Consider the following 7259-nt stretch of genomic DNA (forward strand, 5'->3'; position numbering starts at 1 on the left):
ATTAGTGGATTTAAAGGCAGATAGATTGACTCCGGCTTCTCACCAAGGAGAAAACGCGTCATAACAGAATCAGGCTGCCATTTAGAGCTCCTACCTTGTAGCTCTGGGAACATTCGACTGGAGTTCGGTAGTGGATGAGAGACCCAAACAGGAGCCTGGTGAGTCACTCTCATAACAAATCATCCTTAAGATGGGATAATTTAATCCCTGTGAGTGCAAAGCTATGCTTCATGGTCCCACTTCATGCATTGTACATAGGCCAGATGCCTTTCCAAGTCAACATGGGAACCAAAAATGGAAAGTAGCAGTAAAAGATCATTTTTCACATTTTTATGCTTACAATGTTATATTTGCTGCTTTGTGATTTTTTTTTTTTTTGAGAGAGAGAGAGAAAGGAGGGGGAGGGGTGGGGGAGGGGGAAAGAGAATCTTAAGTGGGTTCCATGCTTGGCACGGAGCCTGATGCAGGGATCGATCTCACCACCCTGAGATCATGACCCAAACTGAAACCGAGAGTCGGATACTCAACTGACTGAGCCTCCCAGGTGCCCTTCTACTTTCCAGTTTTTAATAGAAAGTGAATGAACCACTGTGAAACATTTTAAATGGAGCAAAGACCCATAAAAGAGCTTCCTTGCATGTGTGTAGAATGTTGATGTTTTTCCAAGCACTTGTTTTGTCACTTGCCCTCTGGCTGGTTGGGAGTGAGGTCGGCTGCCACCTTAAAGGTCATCATGAGTAGTCTTGGCTGCTTAGAAACTAAGTGGAATAAATATTCTCATGAAAAATATTCTCCTCTGCAGTTTTGAATTTTATTTTCAAAGAATCTCTTGAACCGATTGCTTTGTAGATGACCAGTCTGACCATATTCTTCTCACGAGGAGGGTATCTCTTAGACCTTTCTAGACTTTCTCCCAGACTGAGATCCTGGAGGTGGAAAATTTAGACAAGAGAGTCTTCTGTATTCAGAGAGTGAATACAAGTGGGGTCATTGCAGATGCCTTGGTAGGTGAGAGAGAAACACTGGGGGTGTGATTCCCCAGGCCTATGGAATCACGCTTGCTTTGGTTGAACAACAGGGAGTGTTATGAGGTACCCTGCACCAAGCTCCTGCCCACAACTTCTCCTTCAAGAAGGGGCTTCAAGTAGGCCCACCCCCTCCACATACAGCCCACCTGTGCTTGAAGTGGTTTTTGATGAATCGGTCAGTTTAAAGTTGCAGTCCAAATTGGTAAAAATAAATAAATAAATAAATAAATAAATACAAATTTGTAACATTCTAGCAACTGACAGGAACTTGCAAACTGAGAATCCCAGTGGGGATTCTGACAGGTAAGATGTAAAATGGACATTAAAGGGATTTGAGAGGAAATTTGAAAAACAAACAGTCTCAGATAAAAACATAAGTACAAATCTGGGCAGGAGTCGAGCTCCAGACAGCCCCTGTAATTCTTCCCAGCTCCAGACGGGGCCTCGCCACGGACACGGCAAGGAGGGACAGGGACGTGCTGTTCCCAGCGCTCGCCACCTCCCGCTCCGGCCCCCAGGCGTCCGATGGCTTTTCCCATCAGAAATGCTCTCGCTTGCTTCTTGCAGCCAGGGCTCGTGCTGCCCAGACCTGAGTCTTGGAGCCCCCATTGCACTGTGGAGCCCCCTCCTCTCTCTCCCCATCTTGCCATACCCAGCTTTTGCCAAGTGGGAAGGAAGTTAGGGAGAGAGGGAGGGAAGAGCCCGGTGGCGGCAAGGGAGCTGCTGGGGTCGGCCTAGGGCTGTTCTAACTTACGTTTTTATATTTCATGTTCAACGTTTCTCATCATGAGTGGTTTCCAGGCCTGGCCACCCCTGAGACTCCCCCTGCCCACACATTTGAAAGAATCTTTGCAGGGGGGACGGATGTCGCATCCAGGGGACTGTTAGGCGCAGCCGGGACCGCTGCTCATGGACTTCAGAGCAGCTATCTCGCGTCTGTGTGGGACAAGGGAGTCCCTTAAGCAGGTCAGGAATTCCTCTTCAGAGGATATTCCCAGGGCAAGAGAGCCCTGCATCCCCAACCCTCGCAATTTGCCAGAATTTTTGGAACCTGATCCACGCCTCTAGCCTTTACTTTGGGGCAAATAGCTTCCCTGGAGAGTGTGACTTCACTCGCCTTCTCCTAGGCACTAACACCAAGTACCAAGTCCCTCTCTTCCCGAGTGGTATCTAAGAAGGTGCAGGGGTGGGGACGATGGGGGGGATGGGGGTGGGGGGATGGGGGGGAGACGCTGGGGAGGGAAGGGAGGTCAGCACTTTGCTCCCCACCCATATAGATATTCCCAAATCAGTGCTTACAAACCTTGACTGTGCATAGAAATCGCCCGGGGCGGTGGGGGGCGGCTCTGGGTCTTGCCAGAATGTGGATTCTGACTCAGGAGGCCAGGGGTGGGGCCTGAGATTGCGGCGTTCCTAACACCGGTCCACGTGCTGCTGGCGGTGCCCGGCAGGGGGCCCACTGGGAAGAGCAAGACCCGGGGATGCCATTTCCCTCCACCCCTTCCTCGGGAATCCTTGGAGTTTCAGTTTGGACCAACTGTATATTATGTGGCTTCACGGGTGAGTGGGGCAGGATGGAGGGGGACCTGGGATCCTTGCCTGGGTAGAGCACACTCTACCAGTTTGGCTCAGACAAGGTCACCGTCCAGATGCGCACTGAGAAGAGAGCCCTGGTCTGAAGGGGTCTCTTCTAGCCAGGTAGCTGCGCCGTGAAGCTTATGCATGACCATGACCTCCAGGCAATAAGGATGGTCCCTCTCCCATCGGTGCCCTCTGTGACTGCCCGCGTAAGTCTCCCATGTGTGCTCACATTGGCCTGCTTGTGTCATGACCACCTGCTTTCACCTGTCCTTCCCCCAAGGCCCTGTTCCTGTCCTGCTTCCTCAGTGCTCCAGGAGAGATCGTAAGAAGCGATGCACGTAGAGGTCTAGAGCTGAGAATGGGTGTTCAATAAACACATTTGCTGAGTGAATGTGAATAAAATAATGTGCTTGAATATTCCAATCCACATCTCTGCAGCATCACCATCAGGACACAGAGGCGCCATTGAACGGGAAATATTAAGTGGGGCCCCCTGTTGCCCACTTCTCCAGAGAGCTACCGCTGGGGGGCAGGGGTTGGTTTCTTTGATGTCATTCCTTCCCCAAACCCTGGCCTTCTTAGCTGTGAGCTCTCAGTCTCTAAGCTAAGTCTGTCCCCAGCGGAGGAGCGAGGTGGGACCTTGGCCACCCCCTGAGCAAGGCTGAGCCTATTTGCATCTCTAATCACAAGGAAATAACTACTGACAGCCCCAACGAAAGCAGAAATATTAAGAACGACACTGAAACTCCCGTACCGGGGGGAGAAATGTAATGTTAATAAAAAGTATTAGAGTCCAGAGCATAGCAGTAAATTGCAGATTATGAAATTGTATTTGAAGGCTGCTTGAAACTCAGTTAACTTTGTCCCTTGGAATTTGCACAAGTGGGTTAGGCTTCAGCTGGCTGCTTCAGAATTCTTTTGTTATGATAGGTCAACATACTTTGTACACAGTGGGGAAGTTTGCACTGTGGTCAAATGTGCTGTAAAATGTTAGTTTTCTCTGGTCTCCACTCAAAGCTGGCAGCCTAATTGGAGACGCTGTGGGTCCGTCAAAGCACTACACTCACACGCTGTGTATGTTGCTTCTGAAACCCGTAAAGGCCAGTCAAACACTACACCTCCTTTTTCCTAGTGGATGGTGCAAGGTCAGGGATTTATCTTTCACCTTAGGAACTCCCAGAGTCATCAATTAAGTGGTGGACGCCTAAATTATGTGAGATTTATTCCCAGCCTCTGATGTGCATGTACCTTTAGTAAGGGCATCTGGAGGAACTTCCTACTTCTTACTCATCAGGTTCAGTCAACACACCCCTGTGGTGCACCAGAGTGACACTGTGTGGACTGCCAAGCTCTGTCTGGACCATATGATGGCAGAGGGCAGGAGAACTGACAGAGGCCTGAGGCGAGGACGTCAGGGTGTACTGTTGACTCTGCCAGGTAGAAGCAAGTTGGTTTGGATGGTTGGTCCTTGCACAGTGGGAAGGAGAAAAAGGCTTTATCCAGGTCAATGGATGTGTACCAAGTGCCAGGGTCTCTGTTGATTTGTTCAAGTAAAGATACTCCATCTAGGATAAAGGCTGTAATTGGAATCACCACCTGTGTAAACTTACAAGAATCTGTAGACATTCTCCCAGATCTACCCAACTTCTGCACGTGATGAATATCGCCATCCTCATATCTTTTAGTCTTTTGATCATGGCCTCAATCTCGACACTTCCCCTATCTTGGGAGGGAGGGGACATTTTACAGGCTTCCATTTAGCCCTTCCTACTCTAGTGACCCTTACTCTCCAGTCAGAGAGAATTTGGAGATTCTGAAGGGACCAAGTATAGTCCCATTTAGGTCCCTAGAAATTAAACTCCATTCAGAGCCAGTGTCTAGTAAGTCCCCAAAGGTCTAGATATTTCCATTTCCCCAGTGCACCATTCTCTTTAGTAAATGGGTTCAAGTCCTTTTGGGGAAAGCTTTGAGGGAGATTTAAAACATGTATATCAGTTCTTTGTATATTTATAATATGTACTTTTACTTACATTTGTGCTTCCTCAAGAAGACCCAGGTTCCCTGCAATTAAAGACCTTGGGTCTGGTATTTGGCTAATATCTGGAGATTCAGTGAGTGGTCCTGATGGGGAGCACTCAAGTCAGGTCAGGGGCTCATAGACCTAGAGTTTTCCTTGTCACATAAACCAACAATACTCTCTCTGGTAAGTTGTCTCTCTGCTATCTTCCTTGGGATACCAAGATCCATTCACCACCACTAAAGACCTCTGAAGCTCCAGGCATTTGATTACTGGGACGTCTGTGCTGCCCGTTACAGAAGGGGTGCTCACCTTGACTTTGGTAGTTGAATGCAGCCGCTTGTTTGCTGCTCCTCTAGGGTTCCTGTACCCCACCCCCTTGAAATTGCAGAGCCTGTCTCAGTGGTGTTTTCCAGTACTGTCATACCTGCTCTACAAGAAGAGCAACCACACGCTTTTCACAGGTTCAGGGCCCCCTCCCCCGCTCACATGTTTCTCGGTGCCTCGGTGGAGAGGGGCTTCTGGCCCTTCTTATGGACAGTTGTTAGGGTGACACAGATTTCTCATGACAAATCCAGTCCCACATTCCTATCTAACCACATTGCAACAGAACTAATCCCACCGAAAGCTGGGGTCTGTGTCCTCTCCTGAATCTGGGTGGGGACACGGAGCTACCTCAGCCAATGGAGTATAATGGACATAAGTGATGAGACTTTAAGCCTCAGGAAAAAGGAGCATAATCTCTTCCCCACCTCCTTCTCTCCCTCATCGCTTGCTCTGGGGAAGCCAGTTCCGGCGCTGTAGGACACTCAATTAGCCCCGAGGAAGAGGTCCTATAAGGAGGAACTGAAGCTTTCTGCCAATAGCGACAGCATTCTAATTCTGGGAGGGAGCCACCTGGAAAGTGGATCCTCTAACCTCATTCAGACCTTCAAATGATTACCACCCCAGCCGACATCTGACTACAACCTTAGGAGAGCCCAAGTCAAGCTACTCTTGAATTCCCAACGCATGGAATTTATTTTGAGAAAATAAATGATTATTGTCATTTTAAGCCACCATGTTTTAGGGCGCTTTCTTACACAGAAATGGGTAACTAATACATATGCATTGCTGATAGACACATACATATGTAATAAAAACAGAGAATAACAGAGAATGCATGGCTGTGCGTGCTATTTCAGGAGAGCTGTTACTTCTGGGGATAGAAAAAGGAGATGGGACTGGAGAGGAGTCCAAAGTAAGCTTCAGAGGTATCGGTGATATTTTAGTTTAAAAAAAAAAAAAAAGATCTAAAGCAAATATGGCACACATTAAGATACATGAAATCTGCCTGATATATACCTACAGTATATTTTATGTTATTCTGTACTTTTCTATATGCTTAAAAAAAGGAAATTAAAATACTGAAGGCAAGGGTATAAAATATACTTTTGCCTAGATCATGATTTGCTAAGCTTGACCATACTCCAAATTCTCAGAGGCAGAGTCTGGTTTTGGCCATTGGTTCATTACTTGACCTGTCCGGTCTTTAGCTTTCATCAGAGACATCAAGATTACTATGCTTCCCATAGAGTATGTGGCAGAAGAATGTCCCCAAATTACTCTGGCAATCATTCTCTAAGTAAAGCCGAGGGAGTTTATTTTCTAAAGCTACATGCACAGGGAGGTAGCTGTTCACAACAATTGCTGTTACAGGTTTTATCTCTGTGAGTGAGAAAATATGACAGGGAATGAAGGGAGTTATGGATCATAGAGTTCTAAGGCAGGAAGGGAACTGACACTCACCCTGTCTTCTGTGTCCCTTACAGTGTCCCTAACAGCTCATGATTCAAGCCCTGCTTCTGTACCTAATGGTGACGGAGACTCAGCCCTTCCCGGAGCAGCGTGTTCTGTGGAACAGCATGGAAAGTGCCCAATTCCTATTGAACAGAAGCCCCTGTGACTCTCACCCACTGCTTTTAGCTTCTAGAGCAACTCATAGAAAGTTTACTCCCTTCCACATGACAACCCTTCGAGTGTTTGAAAACAACAATCTGGTCCCTCTTCAGACTTCCCCTCCCAGTAATGCATCCTCAATTCCTTCAGAAAGCAAGGATCCTAGCAATTCTTGAATACCTGTTTCTATGCCAAGTGATTTATCTCCGGGCTTTTCTATCATCTTCAAACTCCCGGTGATTATCCACAACACCGATAGGGAAACTGAGGCTCAGGGAATTGAAGTGACTTAGCCTAGGATCACGAGGCTCGTAACGCTGCAGAGCTCGTCAGCCTGACCGAGCACGCGGTGTGTGAAACATGGGCTCCTCCAGGACACTGCAGTCCTTCCTGCTTCTCCTGCTCCAACGCGCAGCTCCGGAGATGGACGGGATGCTGAGAACCGGATACGACCTAATGAGCCCAGAGCCCCTTTGTAATATTTTAGCTTCTTTGATCCTCTCTCCAACCCTCTGAATATGCAAGAAAGGCATCAGAACTCACGTGCCACAGATCAGGAAACGGGCTCAGCAAATTGGAGAACTGAGGTGCAAACCCAGATCCTGAGATTCTGTGTCCGTCCTTTCCACTGTGCCGAGATGCCCCTCCAGGATCCACAATCCCGTCAACATCAAGAACAGGTCCCACCCTAATCA

The sequence above is a fragment of the Mustela putorius genome, unplaced genomic scaffold (genome assembly GCF_011764305.1).
Source record: "Mustela putorius furo isolate JIRA1106 unplaced genomic scaffold, ASM1176430v1.1 tig00003858_pilon_pilon_pilon, whole genome shotgun sequence".
NCBI lineage: Eukaryota > Metazoa > Chordata > Mammalia > Carnivora > Mustelidae > Mustela > Mustela putorius.